This window comes from Dendropsophus ebraccatus, chromosome 2 (genome assembly GCF_027789765.1).
Source record: "Dendropsophus ebraccatus isolate aDenEbr1 chromosome 2, aDenEbr1.pat, whole genome shotgun sequence".
Classification (NCBI taxonomy): domain Eukaryota; kingdom Metazoa; phylum Chordata; class Amphibia; order Anura; family Hylidae; genus Dendropsophus; species Dendropsophus ebraccatus.
The window spans coordinates 137,861,103-137,882,038 of record NC_091455.1 but is presented as its reverse complement, the minus strand read 5'-3'; the positions used below and the strand labels follow the sequence as shown (position 1 = coordinate 137,882,038).

At 44.7% G+C, this 20,936-nt stretch overlaps 1 protein-coding gene across 2 annotated transcripts in view; it reads right to left on the bottom strand.

The window, feature by feature from the left end:
* The window catches only part of TPK1 (thiamin pyrophosphokinase 1), a 429,239-nt gene extending 410,720 nt beyond the window's left edge, over positions 1-18,519 (bottom strand). For both annotated transcript variants that reach the window (XM_069958392.1, XM_069958393.1), the window contains exon 1: positions 18,440-18,519. The gene's annotated coding sequence lies outside the window, so the exon portion shown is untranslated. The remainder of the gene's footprint in view (positions 1-18,439) is intronic.
* Positions 18,520-20,936: the final 2,417 nt, after the last annotated feature.

Genomic DNA, 20,936 nt, shown 5'->3' with positions numbered 1-20,936 from the left:
TTTCTATACAGCAGTCCCAGAGAGGCCGTTTACCATGCCTAAGCGCACAGCAGTCCCAGAGAGGCAGTCACCCTCTTCTGAAAAAGGAGTAAGACATCAGGAGAGGTCTGGAGCACCCAGATTGAGGGGAAGTGTGTTTTAACCAAAGGAAAAAAAACTGTCCAGGAGTTCAAAGTGAAAGGGTATGGCTTTGTAAAAGACCTAGTACATGGCCGTACCCTGTTTGTTGGCAGAAGCTCCATCAAAAGGAACTACCTTCTCAAGCTCAAGCATAACTTGGAACCTGGTGAGGAAATGGAGTACATTCCTATGCAAGTGCAGCTTGAAAGGTGGGCTTCTACTATAACCCAGCCAGGTGTGTTGCCAATGGAGCCTTCCTCTGTCCCAATGGAGTCAGAGGACTGGGACCAAGAATATACCCTGCAGTAATGAGAAGCCCCGGGCCTGAGCCTGACACCAAGATCAGGAAGCAGACTCCAAGGAGCAGAAACCATCCCGAAGTGGCCAAGACCTCATCACCGTTTCATCATCATGCGTTTTAATACTGTAAATGATCCAATAAACCGTGGGTCCTGCTTGTTACTTGGAATCTTCAGTCGAACATACTTAGCAGAAAACCAGACTTTCTCACCGGGAGCAAAGGTTATGGCAGGTCCCCTCTTCCTGTCTGTAGGGACTTCTGACCGGATGCATGCATCAGAGATTGGCATGTCTGTTCCCAAAAAGAATTGAAGTCCTTGACCAGTTCAGCCACATCCGGTAAATCCGGAGGATGTAGACAGAGGCAACGGAGTACAAGGATGTGGAGCATAGACAAGAAAGAATACATATGTGCCTGTGGCGGTCAAGTCCAAATAGTTATAGGAGAGTTCTTCCAACGGAAGCGAACTTGACCAATTGTCCTGGCGAGCAGAGACAAAATGATGGAGGCAATTCCCTAGTGCCTGATTGACTCTCTAAACTTGCCTGTTGGTCTCAGGATGATAGTTGGGAGTTGGGAACAGAGAACATGCCAAAACCTGGAAGCAAATTGAGGCCCCTTTTGAAAACCATATGTTGTTTCATTCCATGCAACCGGAAGATGTACTGGAGAAAAAGACTGGTCTGACGAGGAGCAGAAGGCAAACCAGAAAGAGGCACAAAATGGGAAATCTTGGAAAACCAGTAAGTAACCACTCAGATGACAGTGTTCCCTGCTAAAGGAGGAAGGTCAGTGACAAAGTCCATGTTATTATGCACCCAAGGGCAATCTGGAATGGGCAAGGGTTGTAGTAGACCAGTCGGTTTTAAACAGAAAGTCTTGTTTTGGGCCCAGGTGGTGCAAGAAGCCACGTAGTCCTTAACATTGTTGTAAAGGCTCAGCCACCAGTAATGTCAGGAGATGAACTGCCCAGTTTTAAGGACTCCAGGATGCCAGAATTAGAGCAGAAGTAAAGGAAGACGTCAATCTGGCCAAGGCTTGCTCAGCGTTGACCGGCTATTGCTTGGGGTTTGTGTTCTTCTTGGTAAGGGGCAGACACTTTGGTGGGCTTAAAACATAACTTTTAATAAATCAGACTAAAATATGGTTATACACAAAAACAAATAAACAAAGTGATCCAATCCATGTGAATGACCAATACCGACACCCAGGACAGTAAGGATATCGATAAACAAGGAACATAGGCTACCACTTCTTCAGATAATCTAGTGTGTACATAAAGGGACACAGTGCACACTAACCACTCCTACCAGAGAAGCACTGTCCCTGCCTTTTGGGGGTACCCACCTCCTTAATAGGGTGGCCCCAACCACGATGACGTTCCCTGTGCTCTTCTAAGTGCAGGACAAAGGACAAACAAACAAAGAAAAAGTGATCCAAATAAACAAACTACCACACCAAAATTGATACAAACATCCAACGCGTTTCACCTGTGCTGTAACCACAGGATCATCAGGGATACACTGGTGCAAACATAAATAAAAAACTACAACAGGCAGTGGGATAAATATAACAGCACCACTGACACTACCCCTAGTGGGCTGCTAGATAAGTACAGATATTAGGGAGCAGACCAAAAAGAGACAAAAACGTCCTCAAAAATACAGCATGATGGAATTGTATAGATAAATAGGGATCTCGTTGCTAGGTTCTCAATGCCGACACTGTGATCTGTGTGAGCATGGTAAAAGAGATATCCTAAATTATGGTCCAAAACCGTGTGGTGCAGATAACCCCCAACATAAACATCAAAAAACCGGATCCATAAGTAAAGGAAGCCAATACTCATCCACAGCTGTCACAGATGGTCACAGATGGTGTTATTAGGTCAGCTCCTGGGATAGGTCAGCTCCTGCCATGGTGGAATGTCCCTGGGAGACTATACCTGGTTTCTTCTCCTTTAAGTAGTGGTCAAAATATTTTATTTGACTGTATACGTGAATTAACATTATCCCCTTTTCTCTGCATAGTCTTAGTTTTGGATGCTGTCTGAAGCACCCTGCACATGTATGTCATCAATTATGGATATCTGTAAAATATAACCATTTGTTTATTATATCTATCCTTTTCTATATGGTATTAGTACCGGGGAGTAGCCCATGTGACAAAAATGTTTATTTTTATGTGGGATGTTCTGTATTTCTATGGCATTGGCCTATGAGTTGATGGCTCCTTTTCTATATAGTTCTTACAATGGTGGAACGCTCTTTGCGTTCCACTGGAGATTTACCCTTCCACAGTGGAGCGCATATCGCGTTCCTTAGGCCAACGAAGCCGGAGACACGTGACCAGACATGACGTACGCGATGGAGCGCATTCTGCGTTCCACGCGTCAGACGGGATGTTCGCACCCAAGTGAGTGCGTATGCCGTGGATACATGAATAGAGAGCCCCTCCTCCTGCTATGCCCCCTTCACTAGCCGGTGGAACGCACGCTGCGTTCCACCCAGCGGAAGTATGTGGCTGTCACTTATCCATGCGCCACTACTTAAAGGAGAAGAAACCAGGTATAGTCTCCCAGAGACATTCCACCATGGCAGGAGCTGACCTATCCCAGGAGCTGACCTAATAACACCATCTGTGACCATCTGTGACAGCTGTGGATGAGTATTGGCTTCCTTTACTTATGGATCCGTTTTTTTGATGTTTATGTTGGGGGTTATCTGCACCACACGGTTTTGGACCATAATTTAGGATATCTCTTTTACCATGCTCACACAGATCACAGTGTCGGCATTGAGAACCTAGCAACGAGATCCCTATTTATCTATACAATTCCATCATGCTGTATTTTTGAGGACGTTTTTGTCTCTTTTTGGTCTGCTCCCTAATATCTGTACTTATCTAGCAGCCCACTAGGGGTAGTGTCAGTGGTGCTGTTACATTTATCCCTCCATCCTTATGTTACAGCCATCTCAGTATTACGTGCCATTATTTATTCCTTCTGATCCGACCGGTAGTAGAGCGCATGCGGGGTGTGGAAAGGGGCTGTCCTCGCCTGGTGGGTGTCTCTACTGGGGGCGCTGCCGCGGGGAGGACGGGTCACAGTGACGTAGTTTGCTGTGGCCGGCCTTCCCCTTGGCGCGCGTGTCTGGTGACGTCACATCCGGCGGGGCGGACCTGGACCGCATACTGCATGCTGCCGATTATGGACTACAGGTGCTTTTTCCATTACACACGTGATGGGGATCAGGTATATAAGATGTGTCCTGCTGTGATGACGTCACGACGGTTTGGCGGCATCCAGGACGGGCAGTGAACTGTAGATGGGTATGCTCTGCACCTTGCTTTATGCACTTTAGCACTTAGTCACTTTGCCATGGATGGTCTATAAGTTATTGTTTGGGCTTTAGAGCCATTTATCCAGGTTACATATAGCATCAGTGCATGGTCATTTGACTATCTCCCTATAATTCACAGCGTGTTGCAGCCTGTATTATCAGTAATCCTACCAAAAAAAGGCCTAAATAGTGCGGTCTATGCGCACCCGAAACTATCCAACACAAAAAACAAGAAAAACCGAATGCAAGACCAATGTGAATATAGATATTTTTTATTATTATTATTAGTATATCAAAAGGAAGAAAATTTAAAAATACATAATGGGGGGGCTGAAGCTAATACAAATCCCCATACAAACGGTGGATCAAACAGTTCTTTATACATAAAATGCTATATCAGAAAGTAGGAAGAAAATATAGACAACCTACATATACAAACATATATACTGGGCACTGGGTTGATACTCCATACAGCAAGTAAATAACTCCCACAGTGGGTATATGGCAGAGAAATGGCAGAGTCACCCGACGCGCGTTTCGCGTGTTGCTTTCTCGAGAAAGCAACACGCGAAACGCGCGTCGGGTGTACGGTGAGGTGGACTTATATACTAAGGACATGTATGGGTAATATCTACTATGTGTTTATGGTGTTTTTTATATGTTTCTCTGCCATATACCCACTGTGGGAGTTATTTACTTGCTGTATGGAGTATCAACCCAGTGCCCAGTATATATGTTTGTATATGTAGGTTGTCTATATTTTCTTCCTACTTTCTGATATAGCATTTTATGTATAAAGAACTGTTTGATCCACCGTTTGTATGGGGATTTGTATTAGCTTCAGCCCCCCCATTATGTATTTTTAAATTTTCTTCCTTTTGATATAATAATAATAAAAAATATCTATATTCACATTGGTCTTGCATTCGGTTTTTCTTGTTTTTTGTGTTAGCCTGTATTATCAGGTTACCCGGATCTGTCCATACCTGTGATGCTGTCTTCCATGTGTGGTTTTTGAATTTTTTACTGCCAATGTTTAAATAAAAAATAATTTTTTTAGCTAATAAAATTTTGAACCTTCATATTCTACTTGTATTGATTGCAATTTATTATTACACGCAAGATCTTTTTTTGCTTCATAGGATTATTATTGTATTTGAGACTGTGTTTGTTATGCATATTACAATAACTCCACATTGAGTATTTATACATGTGTATATGTGTGTATCCATTTTGGATGTATATTTATCCCACTGCCTGTTGTAGTTTTTTTATTTATGTTTGCACCAGTGTATCCCTGATGATCCTGTGGTTACAGCACAGGTGAAACGCGTTGGATGTTTGTATCAATTTTGGTGTGGTAGTTTGTTTATTTGGATCACTTTTTCTTTGTTTGTTTGTCCTTTGTCCTGCACTTAGAAGAGCACAGGGAACGTCATCGTGGTTGGGGCCACCCTATTAAGGAGGTGGGTACCCCCAAAAGGCAGGGACAGTGCTTCTCTGGTAGGAGTGGTTAGTGTGCACTGTGTCCCTTTATGTACACACTAGATTATCTGAAGAAGTGGTAGCCTATGTTCCTTGTTTATCGATATCCTTACTGTCCTGGGTGTCGGTATTGGTCATTCACATGGATTGGATCACTTTGTTTATTTGTTTTTGTGTATAACCATATTTTAGTCTGATTTATTAAAAGTTATGTTTTAAGCCCACCAAAGTGTCTGCCTCCTAGAAGTTGGAATTTTGTAAGTTGTGCATGGTAGCACGGGGCTATGCTCATTTTGTTGGAGGTTTCTTGACCACCCCTCTCATTAGATTGGTCAATTGTGGAATTTCCTCTTCTTGGTAAGGGCACCAATTGGGGTAGCCAGGGTGAAACTGCAGGATAAACTGCCTATAGTAATTGAAACTCAGGAATCGTTCTATAGCTTAAAGTCCAACGGGACCTGGCTATTAAAGAACCGCCGTCAGCTTAGATAGATCCATCTGCAGACCACCTTGGTGACTATGTGCCTAAGAAACAGAAGGCTAGTTTGTTGCAACAAGCACTTCTCTAGCTTAGCATAGAGGCAATTTACTCTTCAGTGACCACGTACTTATTGTACGTGGGTGACACATGTTTGCAGATCAGGCAAGTAGATCAGAATATCGTCAAAGTACACAATGACAAGTGTAAAAGAGAACTTGGAAGATGTCATTGATGAATTCCTGGAAGACTGCTAAGGCGCTGCATAACCCGAAGGGTACAAGGGTACATCACTCTCCTCTCGCGTAAAGTGACTCTCTCCACCTGCAGGGGCTTCTCGGTTTCTGTCAGGGACAAAGGAGAGGGCAGCTTTTGGAATGCTGGTGCCAGCTGGGACGTGCAGCGAGGACGAACCAACTTGCGTTCCTGAGGGAGGCCCCTCCTCTCTCTCAGAAAAATGAACGTCAATCCAAATAGCTAAAAGGATCAAGTCATTCAAGGAGGATGGGGGGGTCCCGGCTGGAAGGCATGTCCTTTACTGCTGTGTGAGTCATGGATCCATTGGACTGTCGCTAGCAATGGCATAAGCCACACCAGGGAAAGAAGTTGCAAAGTTGGGTGACCTTGCTGTGGCAGACGACCTACAGGTCGCTATCCCTGGCCTGGCACATAGGCAAAGCAGCAGGCAGGAACACAGCAGGAATCTCAGACAGGACTCACAGACACAAACCAGGAGCCAAAGATAGGAGGCATGGGCAAGAATCACAGGCAGGAACCACGGGCAGGAAAGATAGGACCAAAGTGCTAGGGTAGAAGCAGAGGTTCCATCAAGGAATGTCAGGACAGGTTTACATTTTATAGTGATGAGGTGTTTGGGTGTAAACCATATAAAGGTGCACTGGCCCTTTAAATCTGCAAGAGCTGTCGTAAACGCCCAAGCAGGTGGGGACGTACAAGCTGGTCAGAGAAGGATGAAGCAGAAGCGTGCCGGGCACTGGACATCGCCACAGTCGTGACACTATCATAGGAAATCTGGGTAAATTTGAACCATCTGTGGCCATCAGCTATTTTGAACGTACTACACAGATAAAATACTTTCACCCATTGTACTTGACAAGTCACTGTTGAATGATAATACCTTGTCTCTCTGTTGACTGATTTCTACTGCACCTCACCTACACCAAAGGCATCTCTTTGATTACCTGACAGGTGACTCTGGGTTAACTTCACTCAGGAGAGCTGTGGACGGTGATGGTTTACAGGTGTACACCAACTCACTGCATTTCAGTGATCCATCAACGTCCACATCTCTCCTAGAAGGTTAAACCTGTCAGTCACCTGTCAGGTTACGCAAGGTGGCCTGCCAGACACCGTAGTAGAAAAGGCCACCTGTTGTGACTTGACGGGTGTCTCACTGGGTTAACTCCACACAGGAGATCTGTGGACAGGGCTTACACTTCTATTGTCACACTATTCCTCTATCTGTCCTTGACTTAACCTTCTATAACCCTCTCTAACCATATTAGGGAACCTGATAAGCCTGCTTGTCTGTAAAATTTTCATAGTGTGAACCACAAGTGTCCCTCTTTGGCTGTCCAAAAAGTTGGGAGGTATGATATATATGTTGCAGTGAAATAATAGAATCAGGGATTTGATCAAATCCCTAAGGGTTTTAATCAAATCCCGGGAAATGATGAAATGACCGCGCCGTTCCATTATTTCCCTGAGAAAAGTCAGGGATTTGATTAAATCCTTAACCCCTTTCAGAGAAATGATGGAATGAATTCTATCATTTCTCCCTGCGACATAGAATTTGCTTACTGTATTGCCTCTCTGCTCCCCCAGCCTGCCGGCTCTGCTCCCCGTCCACCCCACCATCATATGCCTGCTGGGAGTCGTTACGCTCTGCTTCCCATCCGCCTCTGGTCCCATCCTCCCCGCCCTGCAACATGCCTCCTGCTACCCCAGCCTTTCTGCTCTGCTAACCGTCTACCCCGCCGCCATATGTCTGCCTGGAGATGTGCCGCTCTGCTCCCCGTCCACCTCCGTCCCGTTCAGCCTGCCGCCATATGCCTTCCGGGAGGTGTGCCGCTCTGCTCCCCCGCCCGCCTCTGCTCCCGTCCACCTCTGCCGACATATGCTTGCCGGGAGGTCCCTTCCTCCCTGCCGCCATATGTCTGCCGGGAGGTCCCGTCCTCCCTGCCGCCATATGCCTAATGGGGGTTGTGCCGCTCCGCTTCCACCATCCGCCGCCAAACAGAGCCGGTCGACCGCTGACTCGTTTATTCCATCATTTCCCTGAAAGGGGTCAGGGATTTCATCAAATCCCTTACTTTTTTCAGGGAAATGATGGAATGGCCCGTCATTTCATCATTTCCCAGGATTTGATCAAATCCCTAGATTTTATCATTTCACTGCAATATAATTACTATATATATATATATATATATATATATATATATATACACACACACACATACACAGACTTATCAGTTTTTTTTCTCATCAGGTGAAACAGCTTGAAGGGAACTGGAAATTTAAAACTTTCGTTTTAAGTTTTAGTACAGTACTGTATATAGTAAAGAAGAAAGTCACATTGTGGGCGGTGGGGGCAGCATCCCATTGCCTGGCTGAAAAGGATTATGAATAATCCTGTACAACCGAGCTGTGGATGTAATGTAATGTACACTGTGCGGCTGAACTCGGTTTATTCACTCAGCTGTACTGCTAATGATTTGCGTAATGGATGTATCTATATATTGTTGTGGTACTTCATGTCACTTACTGCTTAAAAAAGGTATGTAAAAAAATGTTGCAAGTGTGAATAAAGAGAAGATTTGGATAGTAGTGCTGCCTTTGTTTAGACCCTAAAGCCGTTCCCACATACGGCCAAAAACACATCCCTATGTGGTTACCATTAGTAGCATCTTGTTGAGCAATTCTGACCTTAGGCTGCTTCATTACAGTGCAGTGAAGATTTCTACACTTTTTGAGGTACAGCCTGACGAGGACACAAAAGAATAGAAAACATAAAAGACAGACACACTACTAGCTTTAATTCAAATAACTGCAGTAATGTACAAGCAGGCTAGAAAAGGAATACCCTTCTAAATCCGATGAATCCTTCTCTTACTACCTTGAAGTAAATGAAAGCGTTTCTAGTATTAGGAATACATTGTTCATCTTTTTTTTCCCCCTCGGTACTGATGCTAACATGCTGTCATGATCAACATCTGAAGTGTACAGCTAATAATAAATGATCTCACTATTTGGAGGCAGCTTATCCACAAACCCTCATCTAGCTTTAATAGCTCCAACAACTGATGTAATATACCCATTCATAATTCCAGAAATGAATCCATTGGATATTTCCCATTCCATTTAAATCCACTACTGGATCTGGCTTAAAAGATGCAAAAAAGAAAATTACTTGATGCCCATAGCAACCAATCATTGGGCAGCTATTTTTTAGGAGCAGAATACAAAATGAGCTCTGACTGGCTGCTATGTGCAACAAGGAAAGTTTTTCTTGTACAGCATCAAGTATCCAAATATTGAACCATTAGTCGCACCATGGGCAAAGTTTCGTATCCAACCTTTCTTCAGCTGTCTTGTCTGGACTTGGGATTGGGCCCTGTGAGGCGTGCATTACACATTGTACTTAGTGGCTCTACAGACTTGTTATTTGGAGTTCTTCTTGAGCAGTCTTGTGCCCAAGTTACTTTAGCTCTGTTAGTTTTTTTAGAAAAGGGTACAAAAGAGGTGATAGGAGGCTAAGGTATGGCACATTTGTCAGATCTTCATTTCATTGGAGCTGTCATCTACTTTACCATTGGATTCCTAGTTACAATGCTGCAAGTCAATGGGGAACAACACTTTGCTTTGTTGTTATCATCTTGGCTACCAGGGGAAATCATTGGTCTCAATCATCCTGTCTGAAAATTGTTCTGCCTTATTCCACAATGCCATGCTGACTAGCGTTTCAATTACTATTCTGCAAAGAACATCCAAACCTGTTGTGTATCTATCAGCATAGTAAAATATAGAACTCATGTAGACAAGATGGTGAAACATACCTGTCCCATCCCTTACTTCACATCAGATAAGGTTTATTACTGTATCCCGAATAAAACCTTTTTTCCCCTCTAAAAGCTGTTTATTGTATAAGATATGAACTATGCACCTGCCAGGAGAACTGTGCAGCTAGTAACTAACCAGTGGTATTGTCACTATATACAGCACATGTAAGCATTATGAAATTATGAACTATGGTCTAAATTGATTTCCAGGCCTATCTTTAGAACTTTTACTTCAAAGTTGTAACTTTGTCACAATACGAGTTATCAGCATAGGGTCCAGATTGCTTATCGTACAGAAGTGGTCACAGAAGTTATTAATTCTTTCTTTTCTTTACTCATGAAATGCCAAATGATTAAAAACATCCAAGCTGGTCTGCATATGACCCTGCTAGGGTGTTCCTGAACGTCTTTGCAGAGTCTTTATAGTCTTTAGCGCCACAGAAATGAAAAAACTGCAAGAAGCGAGAAACCACCAGAGAGCAGGCAGAGACAGCTAATTTCTGTCCCAAGGTAATTTAGCACCCTGGGCTTCCTTGGTATTTCACAGAGGTTATAATTATAGCTAGTACATCAGGTTATCACTAGTGTTCTTTGTATGGGAAATCCTCAAATCATGGCCTGTTGGGGGTACCTAAGGACTGAAGTTGAGATGCACTGACCAAGGCAGATCTGGCAAATTATGCCCTCTCACCCTTCAACTCTGTTACTTTAAAATCAGCAGTTATAATGGACCATAAGTTATAATGTGCTCCTCTAATCCCCTAAAAGGGAGCTTCCCTATATAAGAAGATGGCATATTTTTTTCTGATCAAATGATTCATCTTCTAGAATGTAAATATACTCGTAGTGTGCACAATTGTCCAATCTATTAACCCTTTGGCGACGAAGCCTATTTGGGCCTTAATGACCAGGCTCATTTTTCAAATGCACTTATACCTCGGTGATGCTTTAACGTACCCCATATGGGGGCGTAAACCACTGTATGGGCATACAGCAGGGCTCAGAAGGGAAGGAGCGCCAATTAGCATTTTCAGAGCAGATTTTGCTGTAGAAGTTTTCAGGTGCGTTTGCAGTACCCCCGTAGTGCCAGTGCAGTGAAACTTTCCCAAAAGTCTGGAGTGGTTACGGGCAATATGGGGGTGTTTACTGGCTATCTGGGGTGGTTGATAGGCAATCTAGGGGGGGTCACAGGCAATCTGGGGTGGTGATGGCCAATCTGGGGGAGGGGTGACAGGCAATCTGGGATGGTTACGGGCAGCCTGTGGCAATCTGGGATGGTTACGGGCAGCCTGTGGCAATCTGGGATGGTTACGGGCAGCCTGTGGCAATCTGGGATGGTTACGGGCAGCCTGTGGCAATCTGGGATGGTTACGGGCAGCCTGTGGCAATCTGGGATGGTTACGGGCAGCCTGTGGCAATCTGGGATGGTTACGGGCAGCCTGTGGCAATCTGGGATGGTTACGGGCAGCCTGTGGCAATCTGGGATGGTTACGGGCAGCCTGTGGCAATCTGGGATGGTTACGGGCAGCCTGTGGCAATCTGGGATGGTTACGGGCAGCCTGTGGCAATCTGGGATGGTTACGGGCAGCCTGTGGCAATCTGGGATGGTTACGGGCAGCCTGTGGCAATCTGGGATGGTTACGGGCAGCCTGTGGCAATCTGGGATGGTTACGGGCAGCCTGTGGCAATCTGGGATGGTTACGGGCAGCCTGTGGCAATCTGGGATGGTTACGGGCAGCCTGTGGCAATCTGGGATGGTTACGGGCAGCCTGTGGCAATCTGGGATGGTTACGGGCAGCCTGTGGCAATCTGGGATGGTTACGGGCAGCCTGTGGCAATCTGGGATGGTTACGGGCAGCCTGTGGCAATCTGGGATGGTTACGGGCAGCCTGTGGCAATCTGGGATGGTTACGGGCAGCCTGTGGCAATCTGGGATGGTTACGGGCAGCCTGTGGCAATCTGGGATGGTTACGGGCAGCCTGTGGCAATCTGGGATGGTTACGGGCAGCCTGTGGCAATCTGGGATGGTTACGGGCAGCCTGTGGCAATCTGGGATGGTTACGGGCAGCCTGTGGCAATCTGGGATGGTTACGGGCAGCCTGTGGCAATCTGGGATGGTTACGGGCAGCCTGTGGCAATCTGGGATGGTTACGGGCAGCCTGTGGCAATCTGGGATGGTTACGGGCAGCCTGTGGCAATCTGGGATGGTTACGGGCAATCTAGAAGTGTTTACTGGCTATCTAGGGTGGTGATGGACAATCGGGGGAGTTCAGTCTGTGGCAATTTGGAGTGGTTACGGGTAATCTGAGCAGTTACAGGTAAACTTGAGTGGTTATGAATAATCTGGGGTGGTTACAGGTAATCCGGGGCACTTGACTTTTTATGCCCTGTCACCAATGATTAATGGTGACGGGATAAAAAGTGCCGGCAGCATTTGGAACAAGTTTTCAGTGGTATATAGTGCATACCGCTGATCACTTGTACCAGGACCACACCGGGTGGTCCCCTAACATTGCCCCATGCTTTCCGTTACCTCTGGTGGTGGAGAGAATGGGGCTTTGATCTTTTTTTAGGAATCCACCACTGTGAACACTAGGGTTAATAAGTGGGAACATGTATTCATCTCCTCTCACTGTGGATTCACGGTGAGAGGAGATGAAAGCGTGGAGCGGTGACGGCAATGCCCTTTTCCGGCGACCGCTGTTATACTGTTAATAACGGCGATCGCCAGTGTGGGGACCGGCCGGGACTGACCCCATACTCTGCCCCAATCCCTCAGTTACCTCCGGTAGCTGATAGGAGGCGGCTGTGAGCTTTACCAGCACTGCTGCACTATTCTGTGCCATCGCCATAAAGAGCTGATGGTAGCAGAATAGAGCCCATTAGTGACCGCTGTAAAAATTTGTATCGGCAGTCAATAATAACATAATTCATGTATTCTCTGGCTGCAAAGCAAGAGTCCGTGGAGCCTCGGCTGCAAGTCTCAAAGCACAGGAATAGTCAGATATCCCTAGCCTGTTGCCACGGGGTGCCTCCATGATGGGCAGAGCACCACACCACCCTGATAGATAGCCCCCTAAGTACCATTCGGTTGCAAGTATAGGAACATATATAGGGAAACAACTATAGTTTTATAGATTGGGTCACTACGGACGTGGCGATACCAAACATGTATATGATTTGTGTTTTTAATTTGTGTTTTAAGTAACAGTTTATGGTGTATAGGGAATGTAATGGATTTTTATTATTCGGGGGGGGGGGGGGGGGTTGTGTTTTGGTGCACTCTCTTTTTCCTTTACACTATTATTGTACACTACTGTAATACTTTGATCACTTATACAATACACTGCACTACTACTGTAGTGTAGTGTATTGTATTATGTGACCATCCTGCTGACCATGGAGACATCGGGGGACCGGACAGTGCCGACTGATTTGACAGCGGCATTTAACAGGTAGTTTCAGGGGGCGGCTGAGCATTTCAATACATACGCCGTGAAAATAAGGCCCATATAGCGCAAAAAGGCCCATTAGTGACCACCGTGAAAAAACGCATGGGCGGTTACTAAGGGGTTAAGATATAAGAATATTGTTCCTGCAAGGTGAACAGCATAGGTGAAAAGAGGGTGAAAAAACACCAGGGTTGCAGAATTTTTTTTGTGACATTATACACAGTATCAGAAAAAAAAATAATAATAAAAAGTGTTGAAAAGATTCCATATGCACCAGTTTGGTACCAATAAAAACGATAGCTCATGGCACAAAAAATGATCCCCATAGGTGGGAAACAAAAAGGTTATAGGAGTCACAACAGGGCAATTTTAACCCTTTAAGGACTAACTTGCTAACTTTCGTTTTTGCGTTTTCGTTTTTTTCCTCCATGTGCTTAAAAGGCCATAGCACTTGCATTTTACACCTACAGACCCACATGAGCCCTTATTTTTTGCATCACTAATTGTACTTCGCAATGACAGGCTGAATTTTTCCATAAAATATGCTGCGAAACCAGAAAAAAATGATATGCGCAGTGAAATTGAAAAAAAACGCAATTATTTTTCTTTGGGGGGGCTTCATTTTTACGCCGTGTGTCCTATGGAAAAACTTAGTTGTTATATATGTTCCTCAAGTCATTACGATTAAAACGATATATAACATGTATAACTTTTATTGTATCTGATGGCCTGTAAAAAATTAAAACCATTGTTAACAAATATACGTTCCTTAAAATCGCTCTATTCCCAGGCTTATAGCGCTTTAATACTTTGGTCTATGGGGCTGTGTCAGGTGTCATTTTTTGCACCATGATGTGTTCTTTCTATCGGTACCTTGATTGCGCATATGCGAATTTTTGATCGCTTTATATTACATTTTTTCTGGATTTGATGCGACCAAAAATGCGCAATTTTGCACTTTGGGATTTTTTTGTGCTTACGCCGTTTACCGTGCGAGATCAGGAATGTGATTAAATAATAGTTCGGGCAATTACGCACGCGGTGATAAAAAACATGTTTATTTATTTATATTTGTAAAATGGGAAAAGGGGGGTGATTCAGACTTATTAGGGGAGGGGATTTTTTATTAATAAAAACACTTTTTTTAACTTTCCCTTACAGTAATATGAAGCCCCCTGGGGGACTTCTATATACACCGAACTGATCTCCCATTGAGATCAATCTTGTGTATATAATAGAGCAATGATCCATCAGATCGGTGCTCTATTATAATGGTCTGCTGCAGACCATCTGAATAGATTGCCGAGCCGGGATCAGCGTCATTCCGACGCTGAGCCCCGGCCGGCTCATTAGAACGGATCTCCCCTCTGCGATCGCATCGCGGGGGGGGGGGGGGGGGGAGATCCCCCACTGGACACCAGGGAGAGGGGGCACAGCTGCTATTCAAATGCAGCTGTCAGCTTTGACAGCGGCATTTGAATAGTTAATTAGCCGGCCGCGACGGCTAATACACGCGGTCCCTGGCTGCACTTAGCAACCGGGGACCGCGTGCTGCAGAGAGGGCTCACGCCGGGAGCCCTCTCTGTTTACTCTTAACAGCCGCATGACGGGTATACCCGTCATGCGTCGTTAAGAGGTTAAGCAGAATTATGTGTTAAGAAAAAAAGTTTACTCTTTATCCCCTTAAAGAGGACAGGCTCCCCGGGGTGACAGGCTCCCGGCCCCCCCGCTACAGCCCCCTATACTCACCTGATCCCGCCGGGTCCCGCTTCTGGATCCTGTCGGGTCACGGAGATCTCAGCCGCTGCAGCCCGGAGCGCGTGCTGAGAGATGAGTCCAATGCTCATAGAGAATGACGGAGAGTCCTGCGCTCCGTCATTCTCTATGAGCGTTGGACTCATCTCTCAGCGCCCGCTGAGGCTGATTAGTGTATATAGAACCCCCACTCCCAGCAGCATATTAGAGATGCTGCTGTGCAGGGGGCAGACTCCAATACAGTACACTTCCGTATTCCGTGCGGAACATGGAATGCGTGAATGCCGCCTTAAAGGCCCAGATTTATCAATCTATCTGAGACCATAATTGAACACATTTTTTTGTCTCACACAGACTGCAATCAAAGGCCTTTTTGAGAAATGAAATCTGAGCTGTGATTAGTTGCTATTTGTCTGTGTCCAATTTTTGTATTAGACAGATTGATAAATTTACTGTATCATATCTGAATTAAAAAACCCAAATCTATGCCTTTTATAGGAAAAAAAATGTCTAATAAAAAAACAAAAAAATGTTTAAGCTACTTTTTTTTTTACACCACTAATACTAAAATTCCACACAAAAACTATATGTGAAGGAAGCCTACGTGTCCTCTTCACCAATTTTTAAAGGGTTGTCTACAAAAAAGAAACAAAACACTGTACTCACTGTTCTGGCTCCCCATGTCTCGGCTACGGTTCACTTTCTGTTGTTGGTTGGACAAAAGACACTTCAGCACCATTGTCCTGTTTCAGCAGCAACGTCTCATGCCAACCCCTGCACTAAAAGTGAAGCACAGCAGACACAGGCCACTATGATTGCTGCAGCTGCAGCTGTGCAATGACAGTGAATACAGCAGTTTTTCTGCTTTTTTTAAATTTGTTGTTGTCAAGTCAACTGGGTGTAAATTTTGAGCACTCATCTTAAAGTGACTGTACCACCAGGCCCAGGCTGAAGCACTGGAGGCGGGCCGACCCACTCCTAATGGGAAGAAACTCCATCCCCTCCATGACATGATATTAGAATCAATGGAACCCTATCATAGAGGGGCGGGGGTTTCCTCCCACTAAGGGTGGGTCGGCCCGCCTCCAGCGCTTCAGCCTGGGCCTGGTGGTACAATCACTTTAACCCCTTAAAGAGGACCTGTCACCCTGGCTGCCGGGTAAGAGCCCACTTTTCTAATGTTTTACTATTTTTTAACAGTAAACATTTTTTTCTTGCAAATAGGTATGACTAAAATGGCCCTATAACAGATTTATTTTTTACCTATGAGGCTGTATGGGGTGTCCTTTTTCTGCGCCATGATGATGATCTAATATTTATTAGTACTAGAGATGAGCGAACCTAGAGCATGCTCGAGTCGATCCGATCCCGATCGTTTGGCATTTAATTAGCGATGGCTGCTGAAGTTGGATAAAGCCCTAAGGCTATGTGGAAAACATGGATATAGTCATTGGCTGTATCCATGTTTTCCAGACAACAAGGGTACAAACACACACAGCGTATACGCCGCAGATACGATGCTGTGTTCAGTTATTTAGATCTAATCTGCTGCGTATCTGCTGAGTATTTGCTGCGTATCACAGCAGTAAATACGCAGCGTATATGCCGTGTGTGTTTGTACCCTTAAGCTTTATCCAACTTCAGCAGCCCCCCACTAATCAAATGCCGAACGATCAGGTTCGCTCATCTCTAATTAGTACCATATTTGTATAGATGTGATGTACTGATCACTTTCTATAACTTTTTTTTTTTTTAGATTTTTTTAATCACCAATCCTGGCATTTTACTGATTTTCTCTTACACCGTTCTCTGTGGCAGCACAATATTGTTATATTTTAATAGATCGGACAATTGGGCGGGCTAAAATATAAAATATGTTTATTTACTTTATTATTTTTACATATTTTATTTATAAAATGGGAAAGGGGGGTAATTTAAACTTTTATTGGGGGAGGGGTTTTGACATTTTTTTTTATTTTAAACATTTTTTATGTCCCCTTGGGGGACAATCATTGGATGGCATACACTCATCAATCCTGTGCCATAGCATAGCATTGATCAGTGTTATCTGCAATCGTTTTATACAGCCAGCCTGTACCAGACCCATTGAACCAGACTGAAGTTCAGACTGCATGAAAGGTAAGTATTTTACCTTTAGTTTTTTAGCAGTTATGGAAAACTTTCAGGACCTCCACAGTCACGCTCCTGTCACTTAAAGTGACTGTACCACCAGGTCCAGGCAGAAACACTGGAGGCGGACCGACCCACACTTAGTGGGAAGAAACCCCAGCCCCTCCATGACGTGACTCCATTAGAATCAATAGAACCCTATCATAGAGGGGCTAGGGTTTCCTCCCACTAAGGGTTGGTCGGCCCGCCGCCTCCAGTGCTTCAGCCTGGGCCTGGTGGTACAGTCACTTTAAGGCCCTATTACATGGAACAACTATTGTTTAAAAAAAAATCACAAAAACAATAGAAATGAATGATTATCTGTCCGTGTAATAACACTCAATGATGAAACGATGAATGAAAAATCGTTTACTTTTGTCTTTCGACATGTTTGCATATCTGTTTGTGTAATAAGTCATTCGCCGATAAAACATGTTATGTGGGCTGTCCTGAGGAACGCTTAACGACTATATAACGACATAAAAACGATTGTTCCTAACAATAATCAGTGAATGTAACAACCTCAGAAATCGCTAGCGAATCTTTGAACGATAATAGCTACGCGTTATACGGCCTTTAAACTTAAATGTCACAATTCTAGGTTTTCTGCTGCCTAAGACAAAACATAAAATGGCGCCCCCCACCTGAGCCTATGAAAAATCATCAGTAAGGAATGTGTGCTGAAAATCTGCAGCTAATAATAATAATAAGGGCATACACAATCCAGCTCCACCATAAATCACCCTGTTCCTGCAATCCCTTCCATCCTTGGTGAAGACAAGACAGAAAAGCTCGTGTGTGTATACAATTCTTCAATGCACAGTGACCGCTCATTGTGATCTTATTCATGCTGATACTACCATTATACCTTGTGCACCATATAAATCACTTGCATTGTAGTGATGTCTGAAGCAAAGTGTTTGCACTCCTGACCTCCCTGCATTCTCTGTGTCCTGCTATTATTTGCAGATCATGGGGTTAATGAAGTCAGTGGAGGGTAGCAGGGTAGTATAATATATGGCCACCCCTACAAATCTGCCATCTGAGCAATAAACAGCCCTGAGTATAAAGCAGCCAGGTGTGAATAAATACAAGCAGCTTTGTGTACTAACATATAAACACGTGCATACAACATAGTGATTAGACTAGGACCGCTATATGCTGCACTGTCCCAGCTGTCCTTCCACATTCATGTCTTCTTCATGCCTACTCATCAGTCACGATGACCTGCTCTATAATGTATACGCAGACGAGTGTACCTGTAGCCGGCATAACACGTGCACCCTCCACTCAGCTGCTTCGCTTCTACACTCCTCTGTCACATTGCACTCACTTCCTGGTACCGTATATCTTCTACATTTCCGGCATGACTGTATAGCTTGTAGTAAAAGAGCATTCGTTCTGTGCCTACTCATAGTTCTGGTCCTCTAACACAGCAGCACTGCTGTTGGCGACAGCATTATGTTGCTATAATAATTATTTTTAACAAAATAATAAATAATTGTTATGTAGCATTATTATTATTATTATTATTATTATTATTATTATTATTATTATTATTATTTATTTTATCATCATTATTAGTTGTTTTTGTTTTTATGTTTTTTGATCTTTTTAACTTTTAACTGATGTTATTTATTATAAGTAGTATATAGAAGGCCAGGTCCACCCTGCATCAGAGGCTCTCCAACTGACAAACAGCTGACAGGACTTCTGCCCCAACAGTCACCCCCTGCAGCAGGTTACTGCACCTGGGCAAGTGCTGGGGCCCCTGCTCCTGGAAGGGCCCACTTGGCCTCTGGGCACTGCATCTCTCCTTTTAGCTGCATGCCCTCCTGATAAGCGCATATAGCCAAATGCAGGACTCTGGTTCTAAGTCCCACCAATTACCCCTGTGATGCCACTCTCATGCTCAAAGAGCTGGGTAAAAGTTGGTAATGGTATGGTGGTATTGGCTATGTTGTGGTACTGGTGATAGTCATTCTGTGATGATAATGTTTGTTTCTTATATACCTCTGCTAGGCTTTCTATGAGGCAGCTGGTTTCCCGGGCTGTTTATGAGGCAGCAGTATAGTGAGTGCAGGGTATAAGATCAGCAGGAGGTAAGTGACATTGAGGGCAATGTTCTTCAGGGTCAGGGGTGTGTGGGTGCGATATTCTGCAGGGTCAGGGATGCGTGGGTGCGATATTCTGCAGGGTCAGGAGTGTGTGGGTGCACTGTTATGTGATGTTCTGCAGGGTCAGGGGTGTGTGGGTGCACTGTTATGCGATGTTCTGCAGGGTGAGGGGTGTGTGGGTGCACTGTTATGCGATGTTTTGCAGGGTCAGGAGTGTGTGGGTGCACTGTTATGTGATGTTCTGCAGGGTCAGGGGTGTGTGGGTGCACTGTTATGCGATGTTCTGCAGGGTGAGGGGTGTGTGGGTGCGATGTTCTGCAGGGTGAGGGGTGTGTGGGTGCAATGTTATGCGATGTTCGGCAAGGTCAGGAGTGTGTGGGTGCACTGTTATGCGATGTTCTGCAGGGTAAGGGGTGTGTGGGTGCACTGTTATGCAATGTTTTGCAGGGTCAGGGGTGTGTGGGTGCACTGAAGATGCTCGCTCCAGATGAGTATAAGTGTTTTTTTTTTTGTTTTTTTTATTGGTTAGATTGTTTTGGAGGATTACTGCTATATGGAAAGGGTTAGGGAGCACACAGGGGGTCTAAATACTACTGGAGGCAACACAGGGGGTCTATATATAATTGGGGCAGCACACAGGGGGTCTATATATAACTGGGGGCAGCACACAGGGGGCAGCACACAGGAGGGCTATATATAATTGGGGCAGCATACAGGGGGGCTATATATAACTAAGGGCAGCACACAGGGGGGCTTTATATAATTACATAGTTACATAGTTAATACGGTTGAAGAAAGACACATGTCCACAAGTTTAACCAAAGTGGGGATGGATACAGGGAAGGGGGAGGGGTGATAGGTTCTATACATATGTATTTTTATTAGCTTGGTCTAAGAACTTGTCTAGCCCTGTTTTGAAGCCCTCTATTGTTTTTGTTGTGACCAGATCCTGGGGCAGACTGTTCTACAGATTCACAGTTCTCATGGTAACGAAGGCTTGTCGCCTCCGGAGATTGAACCTTTTTTTCTTGAGGCGGAGGCAATGCCCTCTTGTCCTTTGAGGGGGTTTTACCTAAAACATCTTTTCCCCATATTTCGCCATTTATATATTTAAATAAATTAATCATATCTCCCCTTAACCCCTTAATAATTTGCACCTTAATGGAAGGGGGTCCGCTGTGCTGGGGGAGAGAATCCTAGAAGGGGTGGAGGGGTTTTTAAACTAGGGATGTGGAGGGAGGACAATGTAGTGTGTAATGTAGTGGCAGATAGGTTAGAGAGGGGACAGAACAATGAGGAGGGAGGAGAAGGGTCCTGTGGGGGGAGGATAAAAACAGTGCATAGGGAGATCCATATGTTGCGGATGAACAGTGAGGATGATTGTAGCCACAGCACAGTAATATATCCCATTTCTTATAATGAAGCCGTTAAACTCGATGGTAATATAAAGTGTATGGTTACTAATTCCAGAAGTCTAGCCAGCAAGATGGGGGAGCTAGAGGCCTTGGTTCTGGTGGAGTCCATTGATGTGGTTGGTGTGACTGAGACATGGCTGGACTCCTCACATGACTGGGCTGTCAATATTCAGGGATTTACGTTGTTCAGAAGGGACCGGGTGGGCAGAAGGGGAGGAGGAGTA